The sequence below is a fragment of the Lissotriton vulgaris genome, chromosome 3_1 (assembly GCF_964263255.1).
Source record: "Lissotriton vulgaris chromosome 3_1, aLisVul1.2, whole genome shotgun sequence".
Lineage (NCBI taxonomy): Eukaryota > Metazoa > Chordata > Amphibia > Caudata > Salamandridae > Lissotriton > Lissotriton vulgaris.
In genome coordinates, this window is record NC_141689.1 from 1,110,927,540 (window position 1) to 1,110,943,323 (window position 15,784).

The 15,784-nt window shown below is 43.9% G+C and overlaps 1 protein-coding gene across 1 annotated transcript in view; it reads right to left on the reverse strand.

The window, feature by feature from the left end:
- Window positions 1–15,784, reverse strand: part of BANK1 (B cell scaffold protein with ankyrin repeats 1) — a 2,350,097-nt gene that overhangs the window by 152,416 nt on the left and 2,181,897 nt on the right. The window lies entirely within an intron of this gene.

Sequence of the window (15,784 nt, forward strand, 5' to 3'; positions counted from 1 at the left end):
ATACGTGCAGTTTACCTATTGTTTTGTATTACACTGTCTGTTTTGTATGTGTTTTACACTTATTCTTTCCACTGCACTTTAATTTCACATACACATCTATGTTTGGTGGACTCATTTCATTTAAAAGCTTGATGACTGCCGATGATGAGAACAGTTCAAGGCAGGGGAAACCCAATAAACCCTTGTAGGCTTGGGCACTGTATAGTTAAAGTCAGAATCTGCTACAAGGGACTTGTTTGAGGAAGGTTGGAAATCTAATGAGTTGTACTTATGTATCACACTCAAGGGTATCCACAGGATGACTGACTTAATTCAACATAGCAAATGTATTAGTGGAAGGAGGGAATACATAGAGCACAAAATTGTGTTTGAAAATTTTTTTTACTTCAACAAAAGACGGGAAATAATGAGTACAAGCGAACAGACAGTTGATGGTTCTGGAAAAATCAGAGATGACACTTAGGTTAGTAACCTGGAATGTATGCGGCCTAAATGATGTCCATAAAAGGTGTAAGATAGGAATTCGACTACGCCAGATGAATGTGGATTTTATTTTTTTACAAGAGACACACATAATGAGTACGCAGGAGTATTGTCTGAATCAGCTGGGTTTTCATCTAATAGTCAGTTCCAAACAAGGTGCGAAAAATAGAGGAGTCGCTATCTTGTCAAGGAGTAAGAACTTGATAATAGGGAGAAAACTGGAGGACAAATGGGGAAGATGGGCCATGGTAGAGATAGAGATAGACGGTGTTTGGACAACAATGGTGTCAGTTTACGGATCTACCCAGGATGATCCGGAGGTATTACAGTTCCTGGATTCTGAGCTGGCTGCCTGGCCCCCGCAGGTTATTATAGGGGGAGACTTGAATATTAATGGGGCAGACGGCTTAGGAATCGGGCAAAATAGGGGCTACAAAGGCCGCAAGAAAAGAGTATATAAGGCCCTCGCAGATCTCATGCTCAGTAACAACCTGAATGATGCTTGGGGGACAATTAGATCAGAACAGAAAGGGTACACATACTACTCGGCGCCACATCAAGTCTGTGTCAGACTCGATTACTTTTTGATTTCTAACAGTTTGATACCACTAGTTAATATCGATAGGCTCCCAAGAATCCTAAGTGATCACAACCCAGTAATTTTGACAATAAAGTTAAAGGGAAGAATAAGACCTAACCGGGTATGGACCTTTGAAAGAAGACTTCTTATAGAAGAGGATTATGTTTCACATATGTCAAAATGGATCACCGAGTTTTTCGAGTATAATAAAGGAAGTGCATCGGTGGGGGTTATTTGGGATGCCTTTAAGGCGGGTGTCCGGGGACAAACATGTAGTTATAGCATTCACAAACGTAAAATGGAAGGGCTTCGACAAAGAGAGTTAGAGAGAGCCGTCTTAGAATTAGAGGAACAGCTTAATAATGGGGTTATTAGAGGGGAACCACTTGAACAGCATATAGTAGATCTAATAAAAGCTAAAAGCGAAGCTGAAGATGAACTGGCAAAAAAGGCGGCAGTAATCTATACAACTCGTGGGGAGAAGTGCTATGAATACAATGAAAAAGTTGGGCATGTACTCGCTATGCGTACCAGGCAGATAGCAGCCGCAGGGACTGTTAGGGAGATTAGAGATGGGAATGGGAATCTGCAAAAAAACCCGGAAAAGATCAGGGAAGTATTTAGGAAATTCTATCAAACCCTATATGATTTTCAATACCCCTGCAGTAAGGAAGAGATCAGGGATTATCTGGAGAATATACCAACTGAGAGGATCACGGATGAGGAAGCAGATAGACTAGAAACTCAGATGGATGCGGAAGAGATCAAGGAAGCCATGGGTAAACTTCCTTCAGGAAAGGCTGCTGGTCCCGATCAGATACCTCTAGAATTCTATAAAACTTTCTGGGGAGTGTTGTCTCAAGAACTAACAAGAGTGATCCAATCTGCCCAGACCGGTCAGTCTATACCAAAGTCTTGGGGGGGGGCCGACATTGTTTTAATTCTGAAAAAAGGCAAGCCACACGACGAGCCTGGGTCATACCGCCCCATTACATTAATGAACAATGACACTAAAATATACTCAAAAACTTTGGCAATGAGATTCGCAGAGGTAATAAGTGCCTTAGTTTGCCCTAATCAGCATGGCTTCATTCCCGGTAGAGGTACGACCCACCACACTAGGAAAGTAGTTACACTGTTTGATGCCGCCGAGGTCACAGGAGACCCAATGGCAGTAATGCTTCTGGACGCAGAGAAAGCGTTTGACCGGGTCTCCTGGGACTATCTGTGGTGTACTTTAGCAAGATCTGGATTTAGGGGCGGGTTTATAAAAGCACTACAAACTTTATATAATGAACCGGTCGCGGCCTTAAGAGTCAACGGGGGCACTACAGGGCAATTTTTAATTAAAAGGGGTACACGGCAGTGGTGCCCATGCTCCCCACTATTATTCGCTATGTATATGGACCCCCTGATCCGTAAGTTAGATCTCTGTCTAGAGATAGCTCCAATGCCAACATTGTTGGGACCTTGTAAAATATTGGCCTATGCTGATGACGTGGCGGTGATAACACCAAACCCCACGGAGGCAACCGTTTTTATAGAAGAAGAGGCCCGTAGATTTGGTCGGATATCGGGGTACGCCTTAAATACATCCAAGACCCAGATTATTAAAAACCCAGTGACTATATGTGACGATAATCGTGTGGTCCAGGCAGGGACCTATCTCGGAATAAATATAACAGCCGACTTAAATAATTTGGTAGAAAATAATATTGCTCCAATAATACGAAAAACGAAGAAGGATTTGGACCGCTATGAAAATCTACATCTATCACTAGTAGGCCGGGTCAATATTATTAAAATGATGATACTGCCAAAATTTTTGTACATATTCAGGGCAATCCCACTCCTATTCGAAAATAAGTGGTTTAAGATAATTGAGCAAATGGTCAATCGCTTTATATGGGCTAAAGGAAAGACTAGGAGGGCACTGAGATATATGTCGCTTCCGCGGGAGCGCGGGGGTTGGTCTTTGCCAGATTTAAAAGTATATTATTGGGCTGCTGCATTCCAAAACATGTTGGGTTTGGTTGGGGGGGCTGAGGTGGATGGATGGGATACTGTTGGTTCACTTGTTATCCATGGTTTGGTTTTGGGTCAAAACGTGGAAAATATTTTTTTGAGATTTAATGAGGAAAGTTATTACAAGAGAACAAGGTTTAAGACCATAATTGCTGCTTATAATGTTTGGAAGGGAATTTCGAAAAAGATAGGAATTGGAAAATATAATTTTTACACTAGGTTCAAAAATAACCCCTCCCTATCTAGCGTGGTCTTCTCGGGAGCTGTATTCCAAGATTGGAAGAGGCGGGGGATAAGGAAGATTGGAGATATTCAGGGTCCCCAAGGTATTTTGCAATTTGTAGAACTACAGGCTCGCTACGCCTTAGATACAAAACATTTCTTTAAATATCTCCAAATTAGGAGTTGTTTAATAAATAAGAGAGGAGGGACTTCGGGGTTCGATAGAAATGTATTAATGGATATTACAGAAACAGGCTCCGACTGCACTATAAAGAGATTTTATTCTGAGATGATAAAATTAAAGAAAGACGATATGGAGAAATGGGTCAATAGGTGGTCTGCAGATCTGGATATAAATAGCGATATCTTTTCAGAGTCATTAGAGATGGGAAGAAAACTATTGTGTGCTTCATCTTTACAGGCTCAACATTATAAAACCTTATTCCATTTGTACTACACGCCTGGGAAAATTGCTCAATGGGGGGGTATATCGGGAACCACTTGCTTTAGATGTGGCAGTCCGGGGGCGGACCTAATACATATCTTTTCGCTCTGCCCACACCTAGATAGTACAAAAAGGGAGATCGAGAGATTCTTCCAGAACGCATTGTCAACCACAATAGAATTAAATCCAGCGGTGATACTATTAGGAGTTGACCCTGAGGCCCACGTGAATAATGTAAACTTCGTATTTGTAGCTATGGCCATTTTTAGATTGCTAGTGGCCACGGAGTGGTTAGAGCCTAACCCGCCTACATACCATCAATGGCTGGGCAAGCTATTATCTACACAAAAGTTAGAATCAGCAATCTATGCGAGGAAGGGGAGAAAAGGCAAGAAACTTGGTCTGCAAATATGGGAGCCCCTCATTCGTTGGAAGCAAGGTCCTGATCATTGATCGATTATTGATTTAAATCATTTTTCTTTTTTGAGGGGGGTAATCAAGTACACAACGCATTGTAGTGCATACTCCTACTGTGTATATGATTCATCTCCGGTTAATGTATGTATGATTTGACATGATATATATTTTTTCCCTTCCACTACTCTTTGTATAAAATTTCTAGTGTATATATGTATATATGATTTTGTGCTGTGTTATATTGAAGGCTATTGTGCCCTGCTCATGTCTTTGGGGAGAAAAGGGGGAAAAGCTTTCAATAAAAATATTCAAAAAAAAAAAAACAACAAAAGACGGGAGATCAATACAGACAAATAAATTGGTGCAAGAGGTCATGAACAGAGATACGTTATATTTGCTCTGCAGTTCACAACTAAACACATCAACTCCAAATGATAAATTACACAACCTAAATTAATTAATAAAAAATGGTTGTGAATTGGTGACAAAGCAACTGTGAAGGAGATGATGGAAGGTCGACGTTTCGGTCTAAAGGGCAGACGTCTAATAGACCATCATCAGGACGATGTTTTTCTATGCAGAAGAAAACTCCCTTGAATTTTCATCCGAATGCCAAAAAAACTCAGGGACAGCAATGGCGTGGAGCAAGAAGTCAACCACAGGGCATTTGCAGGGATATGCTTCCGACGCACTGACGAGGATTCTGTTTTGCCGTCTGACTATTCTTTTGAAAACATCCGAATGCTATCTACTCGATTTTTAAATATTTTGGAACACTGCTGACCATAGTGGTTTTATCTCCACATATCCCTGCAAATGCCCTGTGGTTGACTTCTTGCTCCACGCCATTGCTGTCCCTGAGTTTTTTTGGCATTCGGATGAAAATTCAAGGGAGTTTTCTTCTGCATAGAAAAACATCGTCCTGATGATGGTCTATTAGACGTCTGCCCTTTAGACCGAAACGTCGACCTTCCATCATCTCCTTCACAGTTGCTTTGTCACCAATTCACAACCATTTTTTATTAATTAATTTAGGTTGTGTAATTTATCATTTGGAGTTGATGTGTTTAGTTGTGAACTGCAGAGCAAATATAACGTATCTCTGTTCATGACCTCTTGCACCAATTTATTTGTCTGTATTGATCTCCCGTCTTTTGTTGAAGTAAAAAATTTTTTCAAACACAATTTTGTGCTCTATGTATTCCCTCCTTCCACTAATACATTTGCTATGTTGAATTAAGTCAGTCATCCTGTGGATACCGTTGAGTGTGATACATAAGTACAACTCATTAGATTTCCAACCTTCCTCAAACAAGTCCCTTGTAGCAGATTCTGACTTTAACGATGATGAGAACAGGGCAACACTAGTGAGTACCTACCAGGTTCCCCGTTGGTGGTTCGCCCGTGAGGGGTCATCTCGCTTTCTCACATTTTTTCACACAGACACATTGTTGTGTGTTGTCCATTTATCACGACTGTCTGGTAAGGGATTGAGGCTTTTTTAATTTGGCATGGTTACTGTGTACTCTCTACCCCATGTATTTCTAAGATAGGGGAGACAGTTGTAAATATTTGCAACGTGTTGTACATTTGTCAAAGAAATAAAAAACACTGCCTAAGTGGACCCGGTCAGTGTAGTTGGAATGAGGTCTTGTCTCCCCCCAAAAAGCGCTGAGGAATCCTTTCAAGGGATAGACAGCAGGCACACACACCTGAATCTCTCACACCTCTGTCTGCAAGGGCTACTCTGGGTCTTCTATGCCTCTCCGTGCCATGTGGTGACGTACCGATCTGAGATGGCTATCTACCAGATTGTGGAGCATGGATCATTGCCTCTGAACTCTATCTCCTTCCTCTCTCTGTGGGGCTAGCGGTAATTTATCAGCATCTGTCTCACTTCTGGGCTGAGTTTGTATCTAGGGGAGAGCCGTAACCACAGAGCTCACAGCTTGAAAGAGTACTATTGGGCCCCTGTCACATGTAAGGCCTGATCGGCAGCCTTCCCCTTCCGCTCCTCATCTTGCACTTCTCTCATAGGCCAGAAGAACCAGTGGGGGAGAAGCCAGACACCCCATCTCTGCCACCCTTTCCGCCCACAGCTGACGAGTGAGACGTTTTCAGGGCCCGGCAGGCGCAGACACTAACCTGTAGTATGGGGATCAAAGTCTCTCAAATCCGCTATGCTCCACTCCTCTGCCACTATCTCCTTCTGCGTTGTCTTTCAAGGCAGTCTGACATGGGGGTTTTCCCAAAGCCCGGAAGACGCAGACACATCCTGCGATGTGGGGTACAGAATTTCTCCATTCTGCCGCACTTCAGTAGATCAGGCGGCTCTGCTCTTCCCTAACTTGTCTTCTCCAACGTAGGCTCCTCGGAGAACACTCTCTACTGCAGTCCCCAGAGCGTTGTACTCACATCAATCACAGGGTCTTTCGCCTTGTACCAGGGCAGCTCACTTCCCGCTGAGTCTGCCACCCCAACAGGTCTTCTTCAGCTGAGGGTCCCCAGCACACACTCACCACTGCCTACCACGCTCCCCCGTGGGCCAGGCAGCCCATGGCCACTTTCACTCCCAGGGTGGCCCACACCAGAGTACAAGACCGCACTCCGAAGCTGCCACCCCGGCGACTCCGCTGTGCACAGCGGATTCACTAGGGTCCACTCCTCTCATAAGGATCTTCCAGCCTTAGGTCTGTAGGCACCCAAGAGATTCCAACTAGCAGTCTTTTCACCCTTACAGATGAGCCGCCATTTTGCAGACACCAGGACCAGGAGAGTACAGACATGCCGGAACCAGGTCACCAGGTGATCCATAGCTGATCACAAGTGGTTAGAGGAGTACCTCACTGACTCTGGACGTCCTGGATTGAGCAGAGAAACTAGTGGATGACGGAGGGGTCCAGAGTGCGACCGCCATCTTGATGCTCGTAGCCACGCCCGCCATATTTCATTTTAAGTGCATACAAATAAAGTACCCAATACGAAGGATCCATTCAAATAATGTTCTCAAAGTAAGAGCATTTGATAGGCCAGGGAGTACTTTACATGTGTGAAACAATGAACGCCACTAGTTTGTCAGAACTTTTGTACCTGTGCCCTCTGAATTTCTTTCACAGTCTTAAATCCCAGCCCCCGATCCTTAAATCCTCTTCTTCTGTGGCGTCACCATCAGTGTTTTGTGGAACACTCCTGGACCTTTTCTGTGTTCACTGCTACCAATGGATTTTGGCCAGTAAGTACAATGCAAATGCCATACATTTACATATGTTGAAAAAAACAATGTTTTACTACGCTTATCAATAAAGATACCATGACATAAAATGGGCTTTTCCAGAATTAGCTTGTGGTGGTTCAATGCCATCATCATGTATTTGCGCTTAATATGTTAACTTGCCACATGCTTAACGATTACTTATATGTGTGCACACTTTATTTTACATTTAGATTTAGCTAAACAAGTGAGTTGTATATTTCTGATTTAGCTATAGCTGGGATATATGCATCTTAACATTGACAGGAGTGGGCCTTGGTGCTCAACCACCTTATAAAAGTAAATGTTGTATTTTTTGCACTGTGTGCATAAATGTAATTATCTTTCAGGCACCAGAGTCACGGTGTTCTCATTAAAAATGACTTTCTGTTAGCTTGTTGTGTGAAGGCCATTCTTGTTGCAATTCATTTGTTGGATGGTGATTCTCAACATCTTTGTGGCGTGGGAGGAAGAGGAGGATACTCCTTTGTAAGATATTGTGAAAGCTACTATGATGAAAGAATCTGGCATTGTATTATCTGTGAGAAGGAAGCAGACAATAAGTACTTCGGGGAAGCTGATTTTTTAATGGCTCCTTAATGGTATGAACTGTGGGAGATTTACCTTCTCTTGAATTTCATCATTTAATTGTATGCTTTCGCTTTAGTTTGGGAGACTTGCCCCGTCCACCTTTGCGGGCAGACGTCTTTTTCCCCTTTCTTGAGACCCGATGCTCCTATATTTATGTTTGTTGAACTACTTTCAAGAGCAAGTCATTTTCTCTTTTTATTGATTGAAACCTTTATGTGGTTCTATTTTCAGCTGATGTTTACTGGCCCCTGCTACTTCTGAATTTCCCCAATTCACCCATAACCTTAGATTAGGATTAGGGAGATTCCCTTCGGGGAACAGACATTATTAACATTTGTATTTTCTGTCTTTTAATAAATTGTTCTTGTATTCACTAATGGACTTGCCTGTATTGTATTCACATATGCTGTATTCCAGTGAGTATTGATGTATAATTCAATTGATTCGAATTGAGATTGTAACCTAACTAATTTGTTTATAAACCTTCATGGTTTGCAAAATGATTCTTCTCTGTAATTCCTGTGGGGCAAATTCTGTTCCACCGTCATTGATATATTGCCGGATTTATGATTGATTTTAGCCTCAATTCGCGTTAAAGGTCCATCCCTGTGGACATTACGAAGACTAGAGTTTCCTCCAAGTTTGCGTGGGGCAAACACCATCCTTATTTCTCGTGCTAGCACTTGTGAACTACTAGTAGCTCTCGAGCTACCTGAAAGTAACTCTCTGGTGGGTAGGAAACCTACAAAATTAGACGTTTTTGCTTAACTAAATATATGTATACCAAAATTGAAAAGTATGTATTCGAGATGAAAATGTGTGTATTTTCAAAACTCATCAGCTGTTTTTTTATAGAAAAATGGCTGAACTTCCAAAATATATTAAAAGCTGATATGTGGGTGATAAATAATCTTACATTGGGAAGAATGTTAATAGTAACAGTTGGTTCCAGGGGCTTTGTAGATGTGACTTTTATGTATTTCAATGTAAAGGCACTCCAAATTAGAAAAGGCTTTTTTTACATTACAGCTGGCAACCATGCCTGATGAACTGAGGGTGTTCACTTGTGGTAATCCTTCATGGGGTAGCCATTAATATAATCGTGTATGATGTGATCACTTTTACGACTCTATTAATATTAGTAGCTCGGGATGATTTCGACTGAACACAAGTAGCTTTTATTACAGAAACACTTGGAGACCCCTGACATAAAAGTATCCATTTCAACATGACTGTTATCCAGATTCGACGTATTCTCGTTGCAATCAGTGACGGTAAGCCTAGCCTCTCCACTGTCAAAATAGTTAATTGAACTGGATGCCAGAGCTTGATTCAGTGATGCCCTTTTGTGCCATTCTCATTGGTACTCCAGCTAGTAACATGTTGGATTTAGGCCACAAAATAGTAGTGTTTCAGCATAGGAACCCTAGACCGCGGCTCGTGCTGCCCAACCATTCCATAAAACCCAATCGGAATTCTGACTTGATCATGTATCTGACATTGGCACAAAATATAACAACCTGGGGAGAACCATTATATATACCTAGGGCAATCTCCCCATTAGGAATATAGGCCCCACCTGGAAAATCAACAATACTCTAATAGTTGACAGAAACTAAGGAATACTCAGCGCTTGTTTTTCAGATACCCTGGGGTATGCTCTAACACACGGATACTAGAGTGATATACAGACTCAATCACACTTCTGCATTAATGTGAGGCCGGCAGGCCCAGCCGGTCCAGTACCGAGCAGCACGCAAAATGACAAGGCAAGCTGAAGCCAACCCTCCTGGTTTGGCGTGGCTTGCTTACCTTCTGACTACTAACAACCACCTTCTTCAGTGACTGAGCTCAGTGCCAGCTTCCCCTGGACTCTTCACCATATTAGCAGCTAACAGGAACAAGCAAGACTTGCTCTAGGTAATTATTAAGCCTGGCAATACTCAATTTTTCGATTTTCTTTCATTAGCAGGAACATGAAAGGTACAGCAACAACCCGGTTTTTTGCATAGAGGAATAGAGCATGCACATACAACATCAACAAATATGTGAACCCCATCAACTGTATTGCATTAGCGGCAAATTCCCTTGTAATTCTACGGGAAAAAGAAAGGATAGGCGCTTGCTAATCCCTCTATGCGGATCCCATCTATCCGACATCAGGCCTTCAGTTTTCACCCTAACCAGTGATACAGTGTACAGTCAGTTTGGGAACTGGCCTCCAGAGTAGTGTGAGCCAACAGATTAAGAGGGAGAGCTAAGGGAGAGTTTAGCCAAGGATTGACTCTGGCTCTAAGAGCTGGTTTATGAGCCGAGCCTTGAACTATTTGGCATGTAAATCATGAAACAAAGATCATGTTAGAATAAGATGAGGGGCCTTCAAAATTTAAAAGTGCCATGTTAGAGGTCATAGCAACGTTGTAGACATATTTGGACGACTCGAGGTGTAATGGATGCTATTTTAAATTGTATGCGGATTGAAAATCAATAAAATATGTTTACAAAAAAAATTTACCCTATATGTGGCCTAGATTCTTATTATTGGTAGAGCGACATTACAGGCTATTAAACAAACAAGGATAGTTTTTATTGTACAGCGCACACCCTGATTTGAAGGTGTTCTTACATGTAATAATGAACAAAAAGGAGGCTCAGTAATATAAAGTACTTGGCTCGGATGTCAAAATTTAGCCAAGGAATCAAGCTGGGATTTATTGCACATTTTCCAGTTTAACACTGTGCTATTGAGCCACTATATGGGTGTCTCTTTCTGCCATCAAAGAGTAATGAATTGTCCTTAAAACTTGGAGGGTGATTTTCCAGCATGGGTGGCAGGCAGAAAAAAAGCATTTTATTTTTGCTAGTTTTATATATCACTGACAGCCGTTGTTGGGTGCTCATTGTTTTCGTGTGTTAAGCAGCAGAGTTCTCGAGCAGTGGTGAGGGGAAACACTGTTATATTGGTATCATCGCCATATGTGAAGAGGGACGATTGCTGGAGTTGGCCATGATAGATGTCCATCATGGCCTACGCTGAAAAGTTCGACTTGTAGTCACTGACAGCAATGTTTGGTGTTCAGGGTGAGCCAGATGGGTGGGGGCCGGTTTTGTGCCTGTGGAGAGCGGTTTTATCACTGGGGGCCGGTTTTGCAGCAGAGCTGCAAGATCGCCCCCCTGTAACAAAAGCAGGAGCGGTGCTTCTTGCTAGCATTCCCCACCCAGCTTCCAGGGCTGGTCGAGCAACATTCTGCTAGGGCTGGTTGCTGTTCCCAGTCCAGCCCTCCAGGTATTCATCGTTTTAGTGTGCCAAGCAGTGGCGTCCTAGAGCGGCGATGAAGGGAGACCCTGTTACAGCTGCATCTTCCCCATCAATGAGTAGGGACACTGGTGGAGGTAGCCATGATAGATGTCTTCCCTGTCTAGGGTGCACGGTTTGACTTGTAGTCACTGGCAGCCATGTTGGGTGTTCATCGTTTTATTGTGCCAAGCAGTGGCATCCTCGAGCAGCAGTGAGGGGTGACCTTGATACAACCGCATCTTCATCATTAATGAATAGTGACACTGGTGGATCAGCCATGATAGATGTCCTTTCCTGTCTAGGGTGCACGGTTTGACTTGTAGTCGCTGACAGCCATGTTGGGTGTTCATCGTTTAGTGTGCCAAGCAGTGGCGTCCTCGAGCAGCTGTGAGGGGAGACCCCGACACAACCGCATCTTCACCATCAGTGTGTAGGGACACTGGTGGAGTCAGCCATGATAGATGCCCTTCCCTGTCTAGAGTGCACTGTTTGACTTGTAGTCATTGGCAGCCATGTTGGGTGTTCATTGTTTTAGTGTGCCAAGATGTGGTGTCCTCGAGCAGCGGTGAGGGGAGACCCTGTTACAGCTGCCTCTTCACCATCAGTGAGTAGGGACACTGGTGGAGTCAGCCATGATAGATGCCCTTCCCTGTCTAGAGTGCACTGTTTGACTTGTAGTCATTGGCAGCCATGTTGGGTGTTCATTGTTTTAGTGTGCCAAGATGTGGTGTCCACGAGCAGCGGTGAGGGGAGACCCTGTTACAGCTGCCTCTTCACCATCAGTGAGTAGGGACACTGGTGGAGTCAGCCATGATAGATGTCCAGCGCGGTCTAGTGGGGTAGGTACGACTTGAGGTCACAGACCGCCATTTTTGTTTGTTACAAAAGTCAGTGAGAATTCTCCCCATAGCCAAGCCTGTTTTTGCAAAAAAAGAAAGAAAAGTAATAGTATGTGCATGGACATCCACCTTGCAATGTTTTTGTCACAGCCAGATATCTGGAATACCAGAGAAAGTGAGCAGCATCACCAGCATGCCATGCATGCAAATTAGATTATTTCCTTTAATCAGTGTAGAAAGAGAGAGTAGATTTAGTTGGTGTCTGAATTAAGTGACATCCTGAGCAAAGTATAAACCAATGTTTTCCTCCTCTGGGTTAATCACTCTTTCTTTCTGTTTTTTAACATTTGAGTAGCTGGGTATTCATGACACGCGAGAATGGAATTTACTTTTCAAACCCTTAATCCTCCCGTGTTTGAAGAACACAAACATCTTGCCGCTGAACAGCTGTCAGGATGGAGTTTATTAGTAAACAACAAATTCCGCCTTACGTTTTCTGTGAAAATATTTTTGTTAAAAATCCTGGATTGACGTCATTTGCAATCAAAGTCTTCTGTTTATCAACAGATCGAGTGGAACAGCTGTGGTGGAGCGCACAGAGTGCGGTGCATCAGAATTACCAAAAAGAGTGTAGGGGGTCTATTTACACTCATACACTGCTAAATGCTACAGCTACAAAGACTGTCCCTATTTCTGGGCTGTTTTGTCTTGCTCTCACTGGCTCTTCAAGAAGGGCCTGAAGACTTACCTCTCTAAGCAGCTCCATATCCGTGTGGACACTGCGCAGAATGGTGGACAACATCTGAGGAGCCCTCCCTGCCCATAAGCCCCCTCCTCCATGAACCTTTCGTGGGAATGACTCTGTTCTTTTGAATCCCTTATATACATCTAACTGACAAGCTCTTCCCTGGTACCGCCCAGCTCTATAAGGCACTCTGTTGCTTTGTAGTTTGTGTTCTGTAGGTACCCTTAATTTATAGCCTTTGATAGTGTTAAACATTTTAATGGTGGAAACATTTTTCTTCTGTAAACTGCAAGTGTTGGTTCATTGTACTCCAGGGGCCATATTACAGAGAGTACCTGGAGGCACAACTGGCATTTTTGCCCGCTTTGTGCGCCCCCCCCCTCCGCACTTTGGTATAACAGAAGGGGCTGCAGATGTTTGTGCGTCCCCTTCTGTAATACCGTTAGTGCTGGCACACATGAAGCACCAGCCCTATTTTTAGGGGGTGTTCCCTCATTTGCATGGGGGGTGCCCCATGCAAATGAGGGCATTCCCTTTGCCTCTCTGCCCGCACAATATTACAGACGCCGGCACAGAGGCAAAGAAGCTCTCAGGAGGTGAACTGACAGTACGCCAGCGCCCATTGAAAGAAGCCCTCTAGAGGGGTCATTGGGGTCCTATTGGCCCGCAGACATCCCCTTGCAGGTGAGTGCAGTCACTGACTACACGCACTATCATCCGGGGGGCTCTCCCTCATTTGCATGGGTGTGCCCCATGCAAATGAGGGTATCCTTTTGCCTCTGCGCCTGCACCGTATTACAGATGTCGGCACTGTGAAAACACGGAGCAGCTTTAAAGCAGCTGTTCTGTTATTCACAGACATGTGCTGCCCCCAGGGCAGCGCGAGTTTGCGACTACCATCAGGACAGCTAATTCATGGTAATATGCTGCATTTTCATTGTTTGCACTGGGTTCACCTTTGCAGTGCAAACAATGAAAATGCGCCTTTAGCGTAATATGGCTCCAAGAATTCACCAGATTGGCGCAATAATCTCTGACTACTGTGTTCCTGAGCAGGATATAAAACTTGCTGTTTGGACATGAATAGTTCCTACAACAATCAAAATGATATTTGCCCACTAGTCAACTGCTGACTTTTATGTTGCCACTAATGTTTGTTCCATTTCTCACAAACCCTTCGATGAAGGGTTCTATTTATATACATCTGTTTTGAAAAATCAAGCAGCAAAATGTGTGTGTTTCCCCACCAATCCTTCTTATTAACCCCTTCGATGCTGGTGACAAAGCCAGCTCGTCATGGGCGTTACCTGCGCTGCGCGCATGACAAGCTGGATTTGTCATGTTACCCGCGATTTTTAAATTTCAGCGCACAGCGGGAAAACCCGCTAGCGCGCATGCGGTTAACAGACTGCCTACCTAAATACTTGTTATAATAGAGTTCCCGACAGTAGCGGCCAGTGGTGGGAGTGCTTCCGGGTGCTGATGTGGGGAGGGGCGGGTTGGGGTAGTAAACTACGGATTACGGCCAATTAGAGGTAAGTAAACATATAAATAAATAAAACGAATTTTGTTGCACGCGCTACATTTCATTTGGCATCAGCACTGAAAGGGAGCAGAAGTGCACCAGATCTTACCAGATATGGTGCATTTCTCCTCACTCCCTTTAATGCAACGCAGTGCAGCAAGTTGCCTTGCTGCCTTGCTGCTTGGAAAAGGTTAGTAAATCTGGGCCTTCCTTAGTGGCTACAAGTTTCGGCGATTGCAGGTGGCAATCTGCTGGCAACAGAGGCGTGTGTCAAATACTCCTGTTTGTGTGTCGATCTGATTAGGTTCTAGAAGTTGAGACAGCAGGTCTACTGACTACAAGATGCACTCTCGAAAATCCCTGCTTTTGTTTGCTTCCAAGGCAGGGTCTCAAAGGTTCACTTGGATTTGAATGTCACTTAGTAAAATAAAAGGATACGGTATGTTGAATGTACAGACTACTGATTTTACATCAACTTGTACACACACACTCACTAGAATGCAACGCCCTGGTTCACAGGCCTCCTGAGCCAAGCATCAACATGGCAGACATGCTTTAGGTAGCATGCTCACCATTGCTGCTAACAACTTCTCTTTGTGCACCAGTCTTTTTTTATGTTGGTTAATAGCTCATACTTTATCCACTTTCTCCATGTCTCGCTGATAGTCCACTGTTGTTAAGGGTGAGTTTAGGAGAGACTGCCTCTCCGCTCCCTCTGCTCTTTTAAACTCCTAGTGACTGAAGTTCTCACACATGGGCAGGCTTCAGTGAAAAGGGGCAATACTAAGCTTAAACAGAAGCCCTGGACCAATACTTACCTTTACTTATATCATTAATCAGGTTTGCACTACCACCAACCTGCAGTGAGTTGTGCTGTATTCTCAAGGACATGATCCCATTTCGTTTTGAACAACCAGGAAGGGCAGGTAACGTACAGTTCGATACAAATAACACATTATTGAACATGCCAACATGAATTGCAGTCCCAATGTGTTACTTTAAAGCCTTTCTGATTAGATGAATCCAGCACATTCTGAACTCTTGCTTTAACCCCTTCACTGTGGGGCCGATTCCCCTGCTGTGCTGGGGGGGGAGGGGCGCGCACAGCGCCCCCTTGCTCATGACGAGCTGAGCTTATCATGAGCCACGGTTCTCGTGTGCTCATGACGAGCTGAGCTCGTCATGACCACGCCCGTTCCTTAGAACGCCCAGCACAGCAGGGGAATTAGCTCCACGTGTGAGCGTTCTAACGGTCATGACGAGCTCCGCTCGTAATGAGCACACGAGAACCGTGGCTCATGACGAGCTGAGCTCGTCATGAGCGTGGGAGGGGTTAAGTATTTAAGGCTAGATTTACAAGCACT